At 40.4% G+C, this 21,555-nt stretch overlaps 1 long non-coding RNA gene across 1 annotated transcript in view; it reads left to right on the top strand.

Annotated features, from left to right (window-relative positions):
* Positions 1–21,555, top strand: part of LOC111090230 — a 28,683-nt gene that overhangs the window by 3,130 nt on the left and 3,998 nt on the right. Inside the window, exons 5-6 of the long non-coding RNA XR_005371238.1 lie at positions 3,100–3,328; positions 19,679–19,865. This is a non-coding gene — a long non-coding RNA (uncharacterized LOC111090230). The remainder of the gene's footprint in view (positions 1–3,099; positions 3,329–19,678; positions 19,866–21,555) is intronic.

Raw genomic sequence — 21,555 nt, 5'->3', positions numbered from 1 at the left:
GCAGACGCTCAACCCCTGAGCCGCCCAGGTGCCCCAAGTGGCTACTCTTGAAGCTGCTTCTGTCTTTCTGGCCAACCTAATAGTCTTGAAGCTTTAGCAACCACCCCTAGCCCATGTGATTGATTAATGAAACCTTTTTTTTTTTTTTTTCTTTTTTAAATCTTAAGATCATGCATTCTTTCCTAGAAAAGAATAGAGCCCTTCTGCATGTCTGGAAACAGAAACCAGACCCTTTGCACGTGCCGGCAACCTCAGTGCCCCACACTAAGGAGCCAGACTCCCTTGCACAGCCTCTGTGTGCTGTGAAAACCTCTGTAGCTGGCACCATTAAGTCTGCACAGTACAAGAAATGTTATGGACCATGGCACTCCCTTTACTGATTAACCACCCTGAACCCCTTTAAAAAATCCTTGGCCCCACAGAAGCCTCGGAGTTGGTCTTAGGACAAGAGTCTGCCTTCTCCCAGGTTGCTGGCCTCCTGTATAAAGATCAATATTCTTTTCTGGGCAGCCCAGGTGGTTCAGCGGTTTAGCCCCGCCTTTGGCCCAGGGGTGATCCTGGAGACCCTGGATCGAGTCCCACGTCGGGCTCCCTGCATGGAGCCTACTTCTCCCTCTGCCTGTGTCTTTGCCTCTCTCTGTGTCTCTCATGAGTAAATAAATAACATCTTAAAAGAGAAAAAAAAAGCTCATATTCCTTTCCAATCAAAACTTGTTTCTTGAGTATTGTCTTTATGAGTGACAGGCAGCTAAACTTGGATTTTGGTAACACTCTGGGCACTTTGCAATATGACTCTCATTAAGAAGCTTTTGGAGTTCCTATTAATTTCCTGAGCCTGATGTAACAACATACCACAAACCTTGGGGCTTAAAACATCAGAACTTTATTCTCTCACGGTTCTGGAGGCCAGAAGTCCAAAGACAGTGTCACTGGGCCAAAATCAAAGTGTTGACAGGACCACACGCCCTCCAGAGGCTCTAGGATAGAATCATTTCTTTGATTCTCCCAACTTTTTTTTTTTTTAATTTAAGATTTTATTTGTTCATGAGAGACAGAGAGAGGCAGAGACACAGGCAGAGGGAGAAGCAGGCTCCACGCAGGGAGCCCGATGTGGGACTTGATCTCGGAACTCTAGGATCTCGCCCTGATCCAAAGGCAGACGCTCAACCTCTGAAACACCCAGGTGTCCCTATAGATTTCTTTTTAAAAAAAGTTTTATTTATTTTTCATGAGAGACACACAGAGAGAGAGGCAGAGACATAGGCAGAGGGAGAAGCAGGCTCCATGCAGGGAGCCCGATGTGGGATTCCATCCCAGGTCTCCAGGATCACGCCCTGAGCCAAAGGCAGATGCTCAACTGCTGAGACACCCAGGCATCCCTCATTATAAATTTCTATACCTATTGCTCAACGTTTTAAAATTGTAGCTATGAGGGGCGCCTGGGTGGCTCAGTGAGTTAAGCGTCTGCCTTCAGCTCAGGTCATGATCTCAGGGTCCTGGGATGGATCTTCCTTGTGACAGGGTCTCTGCTCAGTGGGGAGCCTGCTTTTCCCTCCTTCTGCTCCTCCACCCTCCTCATGCTCTTTCTCTCTAATAAATAAATAAAATGTCTAAAAAAATAGAATTGTGGGCTATGAATCATTAGTTGGTCATGAAATCAATTTAGTAGGTTCTGAGCAGCATTAAAAGACATTAGAATGGGACTATCAGAGTGCATCACATGTAATGAGGGTAATTATTGTTTCATGAAACAATATGCATGTATCGGATCATAATGTAAAATATGCTTCCTACTCTAGGTTGTGGTAAAATGGAAAGCCTCTCACGTACACAGTTTCATTACTCATCATATTCTATGGCAAATATTCCTTGCCATTAGACACAGCAAGAATTAAAACTCACATCATCTTTTTTTTTTTTTTTAAAGATTTTATTTACTTATTCATGAGAGAGACACACAGAGAGAGGCAGAGACACAGGCAGAGGGAGAAGCAGACCCCTTGCAGGGAGCCCGATGTGGACTCCATCCTGGGACTGGAATCACGACCTGAGCCAAAGGCAGACACTCAACCACTGAGCCACTCAGGCGTCCCCAAAACTCACATCATCTTCAGGTTCTTATTGTGTGACATAGTAGAAAGGGTAGGTGGATACTTATTCCTTTAAGTAAATTAACTTACAGATTCCCTATTGTATAAATACTCATTCCTCACGTCATATAAGTTCTCTTACTTCTGCATTTACAATAATTCTTTTCTTACTTTATTTAAAAAAAAAAAAAAAAAAGGTGTATCCCTCACCCCAGAGTATAAAACCCTCTTGGATGACAAAGGAACAATTTAATATGTTTTGGGTGAAGCTTTCTTTCGTGACCAATCAAGGCACCGTAAACCCTTCTTAGGCTTCCTGCCTCTTCTTGTCTGATGTACATTCCAGGTAAGGATCAAGTATGGCTGTTAGAAATACAGTAATAGGATATTTGTTGTGATTTTCTGAAATCAGATATACTCTGTGAGTGTGAATGGCAGGAGTGATAGTAAAATCTCCTTTAATCATCAACCTCTGTAGCTCAGAAGTGCATAGTTATTGAAGGATAGTCTGGTGAAAGCAGAGCCAAGGCATTAAAGAATATTGAACCCTCAATTTTTTCCCACATGTTTAAACATAAGTAATTCTTTTCAGCTATTCTTAATTCTTATCTGTACGACATGTCATTATCTGGAAAGGAAAGCAAGTTTGAAGCTGAAGGAATAGAGGTTTAATGACATTGATTATTTTATTGATTAATATAGAATGGATTATTTTAAGGAACCTTCATATTTTTCACATCACACTGGGATAATGTGCAAAAGAGTCATAATTTTATTTTAGATTTGGTATGTGTTATTCAATAAAGATTAAAACATCCTGAGGGGGTGCTGTGCCTGGCTGGCTCAGTCTGTGGAGCATGTGACTTGATCTCAGGGTCGTGAGTTCAAGCTTCATGTTGGGCCTAGAGCTTACTTAAAAACAAAACAAAACAAAACCCAAAACCAAAAAGCCATGCTGTGAAATCACTGATACAGTTTACTGACTATTTACCATTCCTCCCCTTTCCAGGCATCAGGTAGGAGTGCATCTCGTGGCAATCTTGGGATCCCATAAAGCCATATGTCTATTTCTGGCCGATGAGTTGTGAATAGAAGTGAAGCATCACCTTCACTCATATGGAACTCTCCAGAGGCCTCTTCTGTCTGGTGTAAAGGGTCCTTGCTCTGTCAGTGTAGTCCTCTGAGTGGTTATGAGAAGTGGATCCTGCTCTGTCAGCCACAACGTGCACATAGCTTAGGTGAGAAATGAGCTTTCGTTGTTTTAAGTCGTACAATTTTATTGTTTGTTACTGCAGCAGGACCCAGGCTGTCCTATCTGATATACTTATTCTATAAAATTCCATAATGGAAGTGATGTGGCATGGGGAGCAAATGGTCAAGAAAAAAATCTTGAGGTATTTTTAGTGCAAAAAATGCTTTTATTATAGCATGTGGACAGGACTCGTGCAGAAAGAGCTGCCCTTTTGTTGTACGAAGCTGGTGGATATTTGCTTATTGTTCAAGGGGGAGGGGGTGTGCAGGGAGTAGTAGATCATAAATGTCTTCTGTTGTGCAAATCCGAGAAACCACCAAGGAGCCGACACTGATGCAAACACACGAGGGTTTATTTACAAGCTCGAGCTTGGGTCCAAGTGCACCCAACACAGTGGAGCAGGGACTTGGACCCTGAGACTAAGAGGCGTAGCAGCTTTATAGGGGCCAGCGGCCAATGGGATTGTAACATACGCAGAAATTTGCAGTCATGTCTGTCCACACGCAGGTGGCCGATTGAATTACATTTTACCCTATAGTATCCATTTGAGCTGGCCTATTACTTTGGTCAGAATTAGCTCGCAGTTTTGGCGGGCACAAGGTGGGGTTACATTGTTATGAGCCGATTTCCAATAAGGGTGTACCCAGCGGCTTGACTAGGGTGGGGCAGCGCCTTAAGCAATAAGCAAGTCATGTGGGGGTCATACAGGAGGTGGTGGGTGCAGCACAAAATGGAGTTAGTCCTGCTCTGCTTGTCCAGGGGTAGGGGATTTTTGTTAAATTTCCTGGGTCCCACACTTCTTCAAATTACTACTTTTAAAACTACTTTCACAAGATTCCTTTGGTGCTTATCATTCAGCTCCATATTAACTATTGGTGAGATGTACCGGCAGTCATGAGACCCTTTAAAAATGTAGTAACCAGGACGTATTTGATCCTTATTGGAACTATGTGGGCTATAGGTCAGCCTTCTGGGTTAATGGTGAACATTTTTCTACTTCTATCCATCATCAGAAGCGTATAAATACAGGGCACCTGGGTGGCTCAGTGGTTGAGCATCTGCCTTTGGCTCAGGGCATGACCCTGGGTCCTGGGATCGAGTCCCACATCAAGTCTCACTCCCTGCATGGAGCCCATTTCTCCCTCTGCCTGTGTCTCTGCCTCTCTCTCTGTGTTTCTCGTGAATAAATAAATAAAATCTTCCCCAAAAAGGTATATATAAATACTACAATCCTGAACCTTTTGTCACCTTTTAACATGTTTAATATTATCTGCCCCTTATTATCAAAAAGTGAAATTATGTGCCAGCTGCTGGACTGATTAATTTTTAATGGCATATACTTTTATTCTTCATTATATATATAGGAAAATATTTTATTGTGATTTCAAATGAACTGATTATGAAAGAGGACTTCACCCCCATTTTCACCTCAGTCTTTATTTATTTATTTTTTAAAGATTTTATTTATTTATTCATGAGAGACAGAGAAAGAGAGAGAGAGAGAGAGAGGCAGAGATACAGGCAGAGGCAGAAGCAGGCCCCATGCAGGGAGCCTGATGTGGGACTTGATCCCGGGGCTCCAGGATCATGCCCTGGACCAAAGGCAGGTGCTAAACCACTGAGCCACCCAGGGATTCCCCTCAGTCTTTACTTTAAAATAAATTTAGTTAGGGGCTCCTGGGTGGCACAGTCAGCTAAGCATCCTACCCTTGGTTTTGGCTCAGGTCATGATCTCAGGGCTGTGATATCCAACCCCAAGTCAGGCTTTGCGCTCAGCACAAAGTTTGCTTGGGATTCTTTCTCCCTCTGCCTGTCGCTTGTGCTCTCTCAAAATAAATACATCTTTTAAAAAATATTTATTTTAAATAATTTCTACATGTAATGCGGAGCTCAAACTCATGACCCCGAGATCAAGAGTCACACGCTTCTCTGAATGAGGCAGCCAGGTGTTCTAGTCTGTACTTTCTAATTATGTTCTTCTTTCCAGCCTATTTCTTAACTCAGGCAAAAGACCCTGTGGGCAAGGCACCTGTCTGGCTCACAGGGTAGAGCATGTGACTCTCGATTTCAGGGTTGTGACTTCAAGCCCCATGTTGGGTGTAGAACCTACTTAATTTAAAATAAAAAACAAAAAACAAAAAAACAAAAAACCGCCAGCGGGCAAAGCATCCCATGATAGGAACTGAAACTAACCCCTCAAGCAATAAGAACTGCCCTGAGCCAGCAAGACCCTGCATGACTGACTCCAACACAATGATTCACTTGACCTTTACTGCCTACCTGCACATACCCACTCACCTTTGTCCCACAATTTCCTTATATAAACCTAGAAGTATTTTCAGCACTTTGGAGACAGTCTTTGAAATGGTAGTCCGCTGTCTTCCCAGTGTGGGCCTCACTGAAATAAATCCCTTTCTTGTTTCACCACCACTTGTCTCTCTGCCTTTGGATTTTGTCAGCAGTGAGTGGCTGAACCTGGTCTGCTTGGGACACCCCCAGCCAGGTGTTCCTGTACTCCTGCGCCCTGGTTGCAAATTTGAGCTATTACAGAATTTTTATTTATTTATTTATTTATATATTTTTTCTATTACAGAATTTTTTTTTATTACAGAATTTTTATATGTGATTCTTATTTAGTTAGTTTTGAAAGGTGAAAGCCAAAGTTCAGTACACATTACTATACCCTCATTCATAAATAATATTTATTTATTATGTTTAACTATTATGAATTAAATAATGCGAAAAACCATATAGCTTTATTCTTATAAAAATGTTTAAGCTAATTTTATTAGTTCCTATATCATTTTAATCTTGATTGCTTGATTCAAATTTTGGCACTGCCTTTTATTAGCTTTGTGACCTTGGGCAAGTTACTCAACCTCTCTGTGCCTAAACCTTGGGAATGTTATTTTACCTCTTTGTGCCCTAATTTCCTCATCTTTCAAATTGCCTCTTGCTAGTACCTGTCTCAGGGTTATTCTGAGGAATAAATATAGCATTATATTAAAAGCACTTAGAAGAGTTCCTGACAAATAATTAACACTTAGTAAAAGCTGATTACAATTATAGTTATGTTGCCGTTTCCTTTCTTATAATGTCCTGTCCTCTCCTTTTTTTAAAGATAGATTTATTATTTATTTATTCATTCATTCATTCATTCATTCATTCATGAGAGACACAGAGAGAGAGAGGCGGAGACACAGACATAGGGAGAAGCAGGCTCCCCGGAAGGAGCCCGATGTGGGACTCGATCCCCGAACCCAAGATCATGCCCTGAGCCAAAGGCAGAGGCTCAACCGCTGAGCCACCCAGCCTCTCCTTTTTGTGTAATCTATTCAAAAGGCTCGGATTAAGTTTCATGTCTAATCCGAAACCATCCTATTTTGGCTTCTTTTAAAAAAATTTTATTTTAATTCCAATATAGTTATTATACAGTAGTAAATTTGTTTCAGATGTACAATATGATTCAACGATTCTATGTATTACTCAGTGCTCATCAAGATAAGTGGACTCTTAATCCCCTTCACCTATTTCACCCATCTCTCCCCCTCACCTCCCCTCTGGTAACCATCTGTTTGTTCTATATAGTTAAGAGTCTGTTTTTCAGTTTGTCTCTCTTTTTTTCCCTTTGTTTCGTTTGATTCTTAATTTCCACACATGAATGAAATTATATGGTATTTGTTTTTCTCTGACTTATTTTCCTTAGTATTTTACTCTCTAAGTACATCCATGTTGTTGCAAATGGCCAGATTTCATTCTTTTTCATGGCTAAATAACATTCATTTTGTATATATATATAACTTTTTCTTTATCCATTCATCTATCAATGGACAGACATTTGGGCTGCTTCCATAATTTGGCTATTGTAAATAATTGCTACAACAAACATATGGGTGTATGTATCCTTTTGGATTAGTGTTTTTATGTTCTTTGGTTAAATCCCCAGTAGTGTGATTATTGGATCATATGGTAATTCTACCTTTAATTTTTTGATGAACCTTTGTACTGTTTCCCACAGTGGCTGCATCAGTTTGCATTCCCACCAGCAGTGCATGAAGGTTCCTTTTTCTCCACATCCTCACCAACAGTTGTTGTTTCTTGTGTTGTTGACTTTAGCCATTCTGACAGGTGATATCTCATCATGGTTTTGATTTGCGTTTCCCTGATGATGAGTGACTTTGAGCATCTTTTCATGCATCTGTTTGCTATCTGGATGTCTTCTTTGGAGAAATGTCTGTTATGTCTTCTACCCATTTTTCATTGGATTGTTTCATTTTTAGGGTGTTGGGTTGTATAAGTTCTTTTTTTTTTTTTTTAAAGATTTTATTTATTTATTAATGAGAGACACAGAGAGAGAGAGGCAGAGACACAGGCTCCATGCAGGGAGCCCGACGTGGGACTTGATCCAGGGTCTCCAGGATCATGCCCTGGGCTGAAGGCGGTGCTAAGCCACTAAGCCACCTGGGCTGCCCTTATAAGTTCTTTATATATTTTGGATGCTAACCCTTTGTCAGATATGTCATTTGCAAATATCTTTTCTCATTCGGTAGGTTGTCTTTTAGTTTTGTTGATTGTTTCCTTTGCTGTTCAGAAGCTTTTTATTTTGATATGGTCTCAATAGTTTATTTTTGCTTTTGTTGCCCTTGCCTCAGGGGACATATCTGGAAAAATGCTGCTATGGGTGATGTCAGAGAGATTACTGCCTGTGCTCTCTTTTAGAATTTTTATGGTTTCAGTGCTCACATTTAGATCTTTGTATTTTTGTTCTTACTGATGTTCCCTTTGCATTCGTATGGTGCATATAATGTGATCCACATCATTTAACCTAAGTAGATATTAAAATCTTTTAGCCTTCCCCTCCCCCAGCTGCAGTGACTTCTCTGAGAGCAGGGAGTGTCTCTTGTTTGAACTCTCTTTGAGTCAAATAATAGTAGGCATCCCTACTATTTTTTTTTTTTAATTTTATTTATTGGAATGCCTGGGTGGCTCCATGATTGAGCATCTGCCTTTGGCTCAGGGTGTGATTGCAGAGTCCCGCATCAGACTCCCTGCAAGGATTCTGCTTCTCCTTCTGCCTGGGTCTCTGCCTCTCTCTCTGTGTTTCTCATGAATAAGTAAATAAATAATCTTTAAAAAAATAAAATAAATTGAAAAATAAAATGTTATTTCTTTAAGTAGTCTTTACACTCTATGTAGAGCTCAAACTCATGAACCTGAGATCAAGAGTCACATGCTCTTCCAACTGAGCAAGCTAGGTGCCCCAGCTATTTATTTTAATTTAATTTAATTTAACTTAATTTATTTTATTTATTTTTATTTTCTTTAAAAATATTTTAATACATTTATTTTTTATTGGTGTTCAATTTGTCAACATACAAAATAACACCCAGTGCTCATGCCATCAAGTGCCCACCTCAGTGCCCGCCCAGCTATTTATTTTAGACAAACATTTCACTTCCATGTCTCTAGTCAGAAGTCCTTTGACTTCTATGTGCCTTGGCCAACTGGAGAATGGAATCATCTAACTCATCCCCCCTGCAAATGGCCCCAGAGATAGCAGAGGTTTCAGGTTGACTGTCCATGACCTTATCAGCCTTGGCCATGTTCTGGATGGCTGCAGTGGTCTGTGGTGCTGATGATGGAGAATCATCAGTGGGGGAGAGCTTCTACTGCACTTGCAAGTCCACAAACCTGCCCGTGTCTCTGTGCAGGTTGAGGCTATGCCTGATGCCACCAGGAAGGACATGAGCAGAGAATACACTTCTTTTTCTTTTTAACCTTTCCATGGTGAATTATAACATATACAGAGAAATGGACATAATATACATAGCTCAGTGGTTTATCATAAACCTTATCAAAGCATAGTATAACTGCCTCCCAATTTGACCTCCTCTATTTTTAAAATATTTTATTTATTTATTTGAGAGAGGAGAGTGCATGCACACAAGCAGGGGGAAGCAGGAAAAGCAGGCTCACTGCTAAGCAGGGAGCTTGATGTGAGGTTCAATCCCAGGACCCTGGGCAGACGCTTAACCAATTGAGCCACCCAGGCACCCTTGACCTCCTTTTTTGACAAATATAATGTTGCCAAAACTCCAGAAGTCTCTTTCGTGCCCTATCCTGATCATTACACTTTAATTTCTCCACTCGTGGTAATCAATAAGCTAATTTTAATAAAATCTCTTTCTTAGCTTTCTTTATAGTTTTACTACATAAATACGTATCTCTAAACACTGTGGAATTTTGTCCATTTATTGAAACTTATGTAGCATCATTCAGTATGTTCATTTGTGTCTGGCTTCTTTCACTCAGTCTTATTATTATTATTATTATATTTTTGCATGTAGCTATAGTGCATTTGTTTTAGTTGGTATGTGGGATTCCATTGTATGACTATACCATTTGCCCTAGATCCATTTATTGAAAACACTATCCATTTTCCTCTATTGATCTACATATACCTTTATTGTAAGTCAAATGTCAAAATATGCATGGGTTTGATTTTGAACTCTATTTTATTTTAGTGGGCCTTCAGTTCATTCTTGAATCAATTTGAACCTGTTTTGAACCTGATCTTTAAGAGGGAGTCTCAGCTTTCCGCCATTAAATATAATGCTTGAGGTTTACTACACACATCATTTATCAGATTATATTTTTTGCCTTTATTTTGACTTTCTTAAGAGCTTTTTTTTAAATCATGAATCTATGTTGAAAGCTATCAAGTATTTTTAGGCATTTGTTGACATCATACTATTTTTTATTTATTTTTTTATATTATTTTTAAAAAATCCTTTTTTTCTTATAATGTAGTAAATTACACTAATTGATTTTACTTTCATTCCTGGAATAAATTCAACTTGGTTATGGCACACAGTTCTTTTTTTGTGTTTTCTGTATTTCTTTTCTTTTTTTTTTTTTTAAGAATTCATTTATTTATTCATGAAAGACACACAGAGAGAGACACACAGGCAGAGACAGGCAGAGGGAGAAGCAGGCTCCATGCAAGGAGCCCGATGTGGGACTCCATCCCAGGTCTCCAGGATCACACCTGGGGCTGCAGGCGGCGCTAAACCGCTGTGCCACCTGGTCTGCCCTGTTTTCTGTATTTCTGTATTAAGCTTACAAATATTTTGGTTAAGAATTTTGCCCCTATGGGCCACCTAGGTGGCTCGGTTCATTAAACATCTGACTCTTGATCTCAGCTCAGGTCCGCATCTCAGGTCATGAGATCAAGCTACACCCAGAGTGGAGCCTACTTAAAAACAACAACAGCTTTGTGTCTATATCGATGAGTGTAATTAGATTATATTTTTTCTTCTTAAAATGTATGTGAGGTTTTGGTATTAAGTTATTGTAGCTCATAATACAACACAGAGTTTTGTTTCCTCGTTCTCTATTCCCTGGAAGATTTTTAAGATTGGCGTTATTTCTTCTGCAGATGTTTGGTAGAATTTGCTGGTGAGGTCATCTGGGCCTGGGGTACTCTTTGTGGAAAAGTTTTAAATTACAGGTTTTTGATCATCATTATTCTTTTTATTTTTTAAAGATTTTATTTATTTATTCATGAGAGACAGAGAGAGAGAGAGAGAGGGGCAGAGACACAGGCAGAGGGAAAAGCAGGCTCCATGCAGGGAGCCCAATGTGGGACTCGATCCCGGGTCTCCAGGATCATGCCCTGGACCGAAGCCAGGCACCAAACCGCTGAGTCACCCAGGGATCCCCGATCATCATTATTCTTAAGTTATTCTTTGAAATTTCACTCATTGGCTATCTGATGCAAGACTCTGGATTTTTCTTTATTCTTATTTAATTTTGATAAGTTGTGTATTTTCTAGAAAGTTGTCTATGTTGGGTTATCAGTTTTCAAAGAAATAATTTTTGGCTTAGGTAATTTCTTTATCATATATTTTCTATTTTATCTTTTCCATCTCTTGATTATCTTTTTTTCTACTCTATTTGGGTTGAGTTTGCTCGAATTTTTTCAATTTATTAATGTGGATACTTAATACATTGATTTTCAGCCTGTTTTTCTTTTCAATTATGTGTTTTAAAGAAATGATGACTTTTGGGGCACTTGGCTGGCTCAGTCGGTGGAACATAGGACTCTTGATCTGAAGTTGAGAGTTCACCATGTTGGGTGTAGAGATTATTTAAAAACAAAATCTTCTTCTTTTTTTAAGATTTTATTTATTTATGAGAGACAAAGAGAGAGGCAGAGACACCGGCAGAGGGAGAAGCAGGGTCCATGCAGGGAGCCCGACGTGGGTATTGATTCTGGGTCTCCAGGATCACGCCCTGGGCTGAAGGCGGCGCTAAACCTCCGAGCCACCCGGGCTGCCCTAAAAACAAAATATTTATTTATTATTTTAAAAAAGATTTTATTTATTTATTCATGATAGACATAGAGATAGAGAGGCAGAAACACAGGCAGAGAGAGAAACAGGCTCCCTGCCTGGAGCCCAACGTGGGACTCGATCCGGGGACTCCAGGATCGCGCCCTGGGCCAAAGGCAGGCTCTGAACCGCTGAGCCACCCAGGGATCCCCGCAAAATCTTAAAAGAAAAAAGAAATGATGACTTTTGAGGAGGGTAAGGATTTCTTTGGGCTGGAGTAGCTAGAGAAAGAATCACAGAGAAGATGGGAACTGAATTTTCGAAAAGAAAAAGGCAAGTGCATAGCAGGCTGAAAGAAAGTTAAAACTTGGTGGTGACAATGTACTTAAAATGTTCTTATTATAAAAAAATGTTATTATAGAAAATTTCAAACATATACACACAAGTAGAGAGAGAGAGAGAGATACAAAGAAACTCTATGTGCTCCCACACCCCATTTCAACTACTACTGACTGGTGGCCCATCTTCCTGTCCTCCAATATTATTTTGAAGCAAATCCTGGACATCATATAATTCATCTGCAAATATTTCAGTATACATGTCTAAAAGATTGGGATTCACTTTTGTTTAAAATAAAAGCAGCCTGTTTGGGACCATGTAATGAAGTGCTAATAAACAGTGACATCATTACAATAGTTTGGCCTGAGAATTCATGAATCTATAAATCTGTGGTGAGATGGGCTTCTTACTCCTAAATCCAAACTCAAATCTTGGAACTTACAGTAGAACAAACTAATAGAACAAAAAGTCACAGTTGTCAATGTCACAGAAAAAGGGTCCAGATATGTTGAGGTCATTGAAAGGATAACCCCATCAGTGTCCAGCAATCTTATCATCTAGATCACTTGGGTAGGCGGCAGTGCTCCAGAAATCAACACAGCCTAGAATGGCAATGGACCAGTTAGAAGGGCTCTTTTTTTTTTTGTAAAAAAAAAAAAGATTTTTAAGATTTACTTATCCATGAGAGACACACAGAAAGAGGCAGAGACATAGGTAGAGGGAGAAGCAGGTTCCCTGCAGGGAGCCTGATGCGGGATTCAATCTCAGGACCCCAGGATCATGACCTGACCCGAAGGCAGGTGGTCAACTACTGAGCCTAGAATGGCAATGGACCAGATAGAAGAACTCTTTTTTTTTTTTTTTTTTTTAAGACCTCACTTATTGGGACGCCTGGGTGGCTCGGTGGTTGGGCACCTGCCTTTGGCTCAGGTCGTGATTCCCGGATCCGGGATCGAGTCCCACATTGGGCTCCCTGCGAGGAGCCTGCTTCTCCCTCTGCCTGTGTCTCTGCCTCTCCTCTCAATCTGTGTCTCTCATGAATAAATAAATAAATCTTTAAAAAAAAAAAGACCTCACTTCTTTATTAATGAGAGACACAGAACATGAGAGAGTGGCAGAGGGAGAAGCAGGCTCCCTGAAGGGAGCCCAACGTGGGACTTGATCCCGGGACTCCAGGATCAGGCCCTGGGCTGAAGGCAGTGCTAAACCACCGAGCCACCTGGGCTGCCCAGGACTCTTTTTAAGGGTGTGATACCTTGTGTAAATTACAGGCATACACTCTCCTGGTAGGTTGGCCCAGTCTTTTCTGCCCTGACTGACTCCTTCTCTCATCCTGGCTTTTGGTATTTCATCTTCATATCCTGCAATTGGTGTAGATTTTGTGATCCTAGGAGAGACAAACTTTTTCTGCTCTGGGGGGGAAGCATTGTTAGGAAAAAAAAAAGTGATCTTTGGAATCGCATAGAACTAGGTGTGAATCCTATCTCCCCTGCCAGAGAGACCTAGATACTCTTTTAGCCATTTTCTCAACAGTAAAATAGGTTGATAATGGCTACAGAACAAGGAAGTTGTGAGAACTAACAAAGAGAATCTGTGAACTACATGGTGTTTGCTATTCAACTCATTCCTATCAGTTTATTAAGGTCTAACATACCCTCCTTGGAGTTACCACAATCTTAATGTCACTGGACTTGGTCAACAGGAATTCCATAAATTAATTTCTGTGTTGAAGATTTAGCACCATCGGGTCAGACTCCCTGAGTTGTCTGCTCTTCAAATGTTTTCTATATTTTAAAATTTCTGAATCCAAAAGTTCTCTCAAAGTTCCCAGTTTCTTCACTCCTCTGCCCTGGGGGGCAGGAGTTCATCTTTAGCTACACATCAGAATGTTGGAAACTCTTATTTAATGGACATGTCCTGTCTTTGAACTGCCCACTGCCCGCATTAGCATTCTTAGAACTCTACATTTATATTGCATCGTATCCTCTCTAATCCATTCTGAGTTCTCAACTGAGTCGTAATAGTTTGGAGACAATATATTATTTTCCAATAGTACCCTGGGGGCATCAGCGTTACTAGGATGAGAGAAAAGTGTTTGCAAGAGAGTTTGGAAACCTGAAAGGAAATATGCATTTGGTTCACAAATTTTCCTGTAGTTCCCTTTCCCATTAAGTAGACTGAGCCCCTTCCCTGGAGCAGCTGAGGATCTATTTAGTCTGTGGCTTGGTTTTCCCATCTTCAAAGTGATAGATAATGGTGTCAGTGGTCAGTATCCACTGAATGGATTCTGAATAAATATTTATGTGATTTATTAATAATAATAGCAACATAATACCTACACCACAGAGTCAGGGAGATTGGAAAGTACTGTGGTTAAACACAAGAGTTTTAGAGCCCGGCAGCCTGGGTTTGAAGCCCAGATTGACTACTTACTACTCATAGGATGTTTGGCAAGTTACTTAAGCTTTTAAAACTTCGTTTTCTTCATCTGTAAAATGGCCATAATGACCGCATCTACTTTGTAGGGCTGTTAGAGAATTAAATGAAGTAGTTTCTGGTATTTAAGTGCTCTGTAAAAAATCTCTTTTGATTGTTCTTAAAAAGTACTAATGGTGATTAAAGTATTGAAATAAGTAGGTGTGAAAGCCCCAGCGCAATAGGTGCTTAATAAATATGAGAAGTTGATAATTATTTCTCTCTTTTAACATTTCCTTCTCTATCAACCAAACAGCAAAGATGGAAATTAAATGGCTGGGGTGCCTGGCTGGCTCAGTTGGTACAGTATAAGACTCTTGATCTTGAGGTCCTGAGTTTGAGCCCCACGTTGGGTGTAGAGTTTACTTTAAAAAATGAAATGGAAAAAAAAAAAAAAAAAAGAAATGGCAAAGTGGTTAAGTACCTGGATTCTAGAATCAGACTCTTGGGGTTCAAATCCTAAATCTAATGTTTCCTAGCTGTGCAACTTTCAGAAAGCTACTTAACTTCTCTGTGCCTCCCTTTCCTCATCTATAAAGTTAGGATAATAATAGAACCTACCTTGGGATGCCTGAGTGGTTCAGCGATTGAGCGCCTGCCTTTGGCTGGGGGCGTGATCCCGGATTCCTGGGTTCGAGTCCTGCATTGGGCTCCTGGCATGGAGCCTGCTTCTCCCTCTGCCTGTGTCTCTGCCTCTCTCTTTCTCTCTCTCATAAATAAAATCTTTATTTTTTTTTAAATTTATTTATTCATCGGGCAGCCCCGGTGGCACAGTGGTTTAGCGCCGCCTACATTACAGCCTGGGGTGTGATCCTGGAGATCCGGGATCGAGTCCCAGTTCGGGCTCCCTGCATGGAGCCTGCTTCTCCCTCTGCCTGTGTCCCAGCCATTCTCTCTCTCTCTCTCAATAAATAAATAAATAAATAAAATCTAAAAAAAAAAAACTTAAAAAAGTAAAAAAAAAATATTTATTCATGAGAAACACAGAGAGGAGAGAGAGAGAGAGAGGCAGAGACACAGGCAGAGGGAGAAGCAGGCTCCATGCAGGGAGCCCGACACGGGACTCGATGTCTGGTCCTCAGGATCACGCCCTGGGTTGAAGGTGGCGCTAAACTGCCGAGCCACCCGGGCTGCCCAATAAAATCTTAAAAAAAAAAAAAAAAAAAAAATAGAACCTACCTCATAAAATGATCATGAGGATTAAATGAGCTAATATTAGTAAAGCTATTTAATTACAACCTCCACTCACAGAGACATATACATTGTATTAAATAAAAGATATTTTATTTGTTAATTTTTAATCTCAAATTCCAGGGATGCAGTAAGTCCTCATTATGTAAAAACATATGGTGAACGATTGACATATTGTGGTTGGGTGAACTGTGGTTTAGTTATATTGTAACACTAAAGTTTGAAAACTAAGGAAAGAGAAATACAGAAGCCAAGAATATACAGACTGACTCCAATTAGGATTTTTCACCTTATGATAGTGTGGAAGTGACATGCATTCAGTGGAAACTGTACTTGGAATTTTGGACTTGGGTCTTTTCCTGGACTGCTGATATGTGGGATGATCCTCTCTGGATGCTGAGCGCCTGCAGCTCCCAGTCAGCCATGTGATCACAAGGGTCAACAGATGATACACTTAAAATTATTTTATACTCATTCAGCCATTCTGTTTTTCACTTTCAGTACAGTAGCCAATAAATTAGATGATGTATCCAACACTTTATTATAACTTAGGCTTGTGTTAAACTAAAAGATGACCTACGGAATGGGAGAAGATATTTGCAAATGACATATCTGACACCGGGTTAAGATCCAAAATATATAAAGAATTGATGCAACTCAACACACCCAAAATGAAATAATCCAATTAAAAATGGGCAGAAGACATGGAATAAACATTTTTTCCAAAGAAGACATCCAGATTGCCAACAGACACATGAAAAGATGCTCAACATCACTCATCATCAGGGAAATGCAAATGAAAACCAAAATGAGCTAGCACTCACACCTATCAGAATGACGAAAATCAACAACGCAAGAAACAACAGATGCTGGTGAGGATGTAGGGTCAGGGGAATTGTATTGCATTGTTGATGGAAATGCAAACTGGTGCGGCCACTGTGGAAGACAGTATGGAGTTTCCTCAGATACTTAAAAATAGAACTATCCAATGTATGATCCAGCAGTTACACTACTAGGTATTTACCCGAAGAATACTAATTGAAAGGGATACACACACCCCAATGTTTATTGCAATATTATTCACAATAGCCAAACTATGGAAAGAGCCCAAATGTCCATCAACTGATGAATGGATAAGGAAGAGGTGGTATATGTATGCAATGGAATATTACTCAGCTATAAAAAAGAATGAAATCTTGCCATTTGCAACAACATGGATGGAACTAGAGGGTATTATGCTAAATGAAATAAGTCAGTCAGAGAAAGACAAATACCATATAATTTTACTCATATGTGGAATCTAAAAAAAAAACCCCAGATGAGCAAAGGGAAAAAAAGAAAGAGAGACAAACCAAGAAACAGACTTTTAGCTACAGGGAACTAATAGTTACTGGAAGGGAAGTGACTGGGGGGATGGGTATAATAGGTGATGGGGTTAAAGAGGGCACTTGTGATAAGCACCAGGTGAAGTGTTGAATCACTACATTGTATACCTGAAACTAATATTACACTGTGTCAACTAACTGGAATTATAGAACTTAAAAAAAAAATGAATCAGGCTTGAGTTTGATGATTTTGCCCAACTTTAGGCTACTGTAAGTGTTCTGAGCATGTTTCAGGTAAGCTAGGCTAACCTATGATGTTCAGTAGGTTTATAGGGATGTTAATACCATCCTAAGTTGTATACCTGTACAGGTATAACATTAATAAGAAATTAAGACTTACTACATATATCACTGATTTATATGCTTGACATGAATTTTCTTGTTGAACAGTTACCACAGTCCTTTGGGGTAGCAGTTATTTTATCCCTATGTTACAGATGAGAGAAATGAGGCTGAGACACTGTAATTTGCCTAATGTCACAGAGTAGAGCTGGGTAAATGCCAAGTCTGTCTCCACAGCCCCAGCTGCCATTATCATGTCCTAGGCCTCCCCAGTGAAATGAGCAAAATGGTACCCTGCGGCTCATAGGGTTAGGCCAGTGGTTCTTCACACTTTAAGTCATAGACCCCTCTGAGATACAAATAGACTCTCAGAAAAAAAGGCATATACGCAGTTCAGTTTCTCTGGTTAAGGAAGGGATGATGAAAGCACAGGTCGGTCTCCTACATAGTCTAGTGCTAGCCTCAAATTCAAATAATAGAAAAAAGTTTTTCCTTTAAAATTTGGCTGTTTATAGAGCACAAAAATGAACATGTATTAAGCATAGGGACTCCTGGGTCTTCTATTATACCAAAAATAAATGCATTAATGAATTCATTTGGATGAACTTAAGGCTGGCTTGGTGAAAAGTACGGTCATCAATTCAGACACACACAATGCAGGGATGACAGCGGATTTCTCTGACAATTATATTAATAGTTATGTCTCTGAAATAGGCAACAGATACTAAGGGGTGTTAGTATATTTTTCTTGAGGAAGTCACAGAACAACTACACTTTGCCATGGAACACTAGAACACTTGCCTTTGCCAGAGCTCTCAGCCTTCCCTTGCTTCCCAGAGAGAATTTCATACTGACACTCCAGTTGTTCAGGATCCAACACTCACACACAGAAACCACAGATTACTTCAGTTTTATCTTAAACATCTACTGTTTTGGTCATCCTTCATTTATTCTTCTTCTGGGTCAGGATGACCTTGGCTTTCCTTTGGCGAACCATTTTTCTATGACTTAATCCATATGGATTGTGGACTGGGTGGAGCTCCTTTGTTTCCCCTATGTTCCCCCTTGGGGGTGGAACATATGACCCAGAACTGACTAATCAAGAGTGGCTAGTGATCCAAACTGATTCAATTAGTGTGAATGCAGGGAGTCATAAGGAGGTATTAGGAAAAGGTGCTTTTTTTTGTGCTGGAATACCACCTGGGAGGATGAGGGCCTGGAGAGCCTCTGAGTGGACAATGAGAATGAAGCCAACACAGTGAGAGCAGAACTTAGGGAGAGAAAGAAACTGCATCCTGATAACATCATCTGGGCTCCTGGATCAAGTCATGTCTGAAAACCATCTGAGACTTTTTTTTTTTTTAAAAAGAGGGAGAGCACGTGATTAAGTGGGATTGAGGAGGGGCAGAGGGAGGAGAGAGAATCTTAAGTGCGGAGTCCAGCAAGGGACTTGATCTCAGGACCCTGAGATCACGACCTGAGCCAAAATCAAGAGTTGGATGCTTAGCTGACTAAGCCACCGAGGTTCCCCCATCCTGAGACTTTTCAATGACAAACCAAAACCCTTTGCTGATGCCAGTTTGAGTTGCCCTCCCCCAGTGCCCTGTTCACGCTTGCACTCTCTCAAAGTAATAATATTCTTGACAGTCAAGCAACCCAAAGAGGAAATACTATGAGGGAGTAAGATGCATGGCTGTGTATAGAATATGACAATGAGTCTGTATGAAGTCAAATTTCCAAATTGGAAAACATCTCTTTCCAGAGACCAGACATGGGGTTGGCACAGTTCAAGGAAAATAAGGCTGGTTTAGGCTTTAACAGAACTATATAGCACTATTTGTAAATCTGAAAAGCAAACAAACTAGATTGATCAGAGTAAATCTAGTGTAAACACCTATAGTTTGAGTCTTCAGCACTGTAGTTAAATGTATGTGTGTGCACACATGTATATGACTGATTTGTACAAGTTCACTTGTTTAGGTTGACATTAAAGATCCAAAAACAACTGATCTCTATCGATGACAGCAATGACCAGGGCTTATATGAAATGAGACTACGGAGAAGAGATGGGGATGCATTTCTATGCTGCTCTGTTGTCTGCATCTTGCCTGCAGTTTGGAAATGCCAAATCTGGCCACTTGAGCACTCTACCAGGGGAAGCTCATTCCAGTTGCCAATTTCACCCCCATCAACTGGGCACTAGAAAACTTATGACCTCATCCCCTTTAGCTGTGATCTTTTAACAAGTGTTTCTAGTAGTGGACTCTTGCCAAATCAATAAAAGTGTTTTGTCCTTTTGTTTTTGTGTGTTTTTGTTTGTTGTTTTTTTAGAGGGAGAGAGTGTGTGCACACATGTGCACTAGGGAAGAGCAGAGGGAGAGAGAATTTTAAGCAGCCTCCCCACCGAGTGCAGAGCTGTTCGTGAGGCTCCATTTCACAACCCTGAGATCAGGACCTGAGCTAAAATCAGACTTGGCAGCTTAACCAACTGAGCCACCAGGGAAATCCATCCATAAAGGTTTGTTTTTTTTTTAATCTTTTTTTTTTTTTTTTTAATTTATGATAGTCACACACAGAGAGAGAGGGGGGAGGGCAGAGACATAGGCAGAGGGAGAAGCAGGCTCCATGCACCGGGAGCCCGACGTGGGATTCGATCCCGGGTCTCCAGGATCACGCCCTGAGCCAAAAGCGGGCGCCAAACCGCTGCGCCACCCAGGGATCCCCCATAAAGGTTTTTTTTTTTTTTTTTTTTTAATTTTTATTTATTTACTTATGATAGTCACAGAGAGAGAGAGAGGCAGACACAGGCAGAGGGAGAAGCAGGCTCCATGCACCGGGAGCCTGATATGGGATTCGATGCCGGGTCTCCAGGATCGCGCCCCGGGCCAAAGGCAGGCGCCAAACCGCTGCGCCACCCAGGGATCCCCCCCATAAAGGTTTTTAAAGTCATGGTTAGTGGGCAGCCCCGGTGGCTCAGAGGTTTGGCGCCGCCTTCGGCTCTGGGTTGATCCTGGAGACCCCGTATCAAGTCCCGCGTTGGGTTCCCTGCGTGGAGCCTGCTTCTCCCTCTGCCTGTGTCTCTGCCTCTCTCTCTCTCTCTCTCTCTCTCCCTCTCTGTGTGTGTCTCTCATGAATAAGTGGGTGAAATCTTTAAAAAAAAATAGTCATGGTTAGTGCTCTTTTCTAGAAAATTTTACAGAAAACTTCGCTTTCAGAGAAGCGAAAAGAAAACTCATCTGTCAGAATTTTGCTGTATAGACTTTAGATGTACAAAAGCAGACATTTACAAGGAGATACATATAAAAATCATTCTCCATGTACTATTTTGTCAAATGCTTTCTCTACATCTACTGATATGATTGGATGATTTTTCTACTGAATAAATCCTGTGTGACTGATGTATATACTTCGTTTTACATATTGTCAGATTTGATTTGTTAATATTTTGTTGAGGATTTTTGCATCAATGTTCATGAGAGATTTCAGACTGTAGTTTTCTCCTAAGTCTTTGTCTGGTCTTGCTTTTAGGGTAATACCGGCCTCATAGAGTAAGTTAGGAAGTGTCCCCTCTGCCTCTATTGTCTCAAAGAAATTGTAGAGGGTTGACATTATTTCTTTCTTAAATGTTTGGGAGAATTCACCAGTGAATCCAATTGGTGCTTTCTATTTTGGAAGGTTATGAATCACTGATTCAATTTCTTTCCTAGATAAAGGCGAAAGCAGATGATCTTTTCTTGAATGAATTTTGATAGATTCAGGGATGTGGTCTATTTCATCTAGATGATCAAATTTGTAAACATAGAATTACTCAAAATATTCCCTTTCTCTCTCTCTTTTTTTTTAAAGATTTATTTATTTATTTGAGAGAGAGAGAGTGTTTGTGTGTTGGGGGGAGAAGCAGGGAAGAGGGAGAGAGAGAATCTCAAGCAGACGCCACACTGAGTGCGGAGCCCAGTGTGGGACTCAGTTTCACCACCCCGAGATGACATTCTGAGCCAAAATCAAGAGTCGGATGCCTAACCAACCAAGCCACCCAGGTGCCCATTTCTGTCTTTTTCTCATCGCTTGGCTAGAAGCTCATCAATGTTTATTGATGTTTTCAAAGAACGTTTTTATTTCATTTATTTCCTGTTTTCAATTTCATTGATTTCTGCTCTAATTTTCTTTTCTTCTGCTTACTTTATATTTAATTTGTCCTTTTTTTCTTA

The sequence above is a fragment of the Canis lupus genome, chromosome 16 (genome assembly GCF_011100685.1).
Source record: "Canis lupus familiaris isolate Mischka breed German Shepherd chromosome 16, alternate assembly UU_Cfam_GSD_1.0, whole genome shotgun sequence".
NCBI classification, from domain to species: Eukaryota; Metazoa; Chordata; class Mammalia; order Carnivora; family Canidae; genus Canis; species Canis lupus.
Note: the sequence above shows the minus strand (reverse complement) of the source record. Positions and strands in the feature narration are given on the sequence as shown.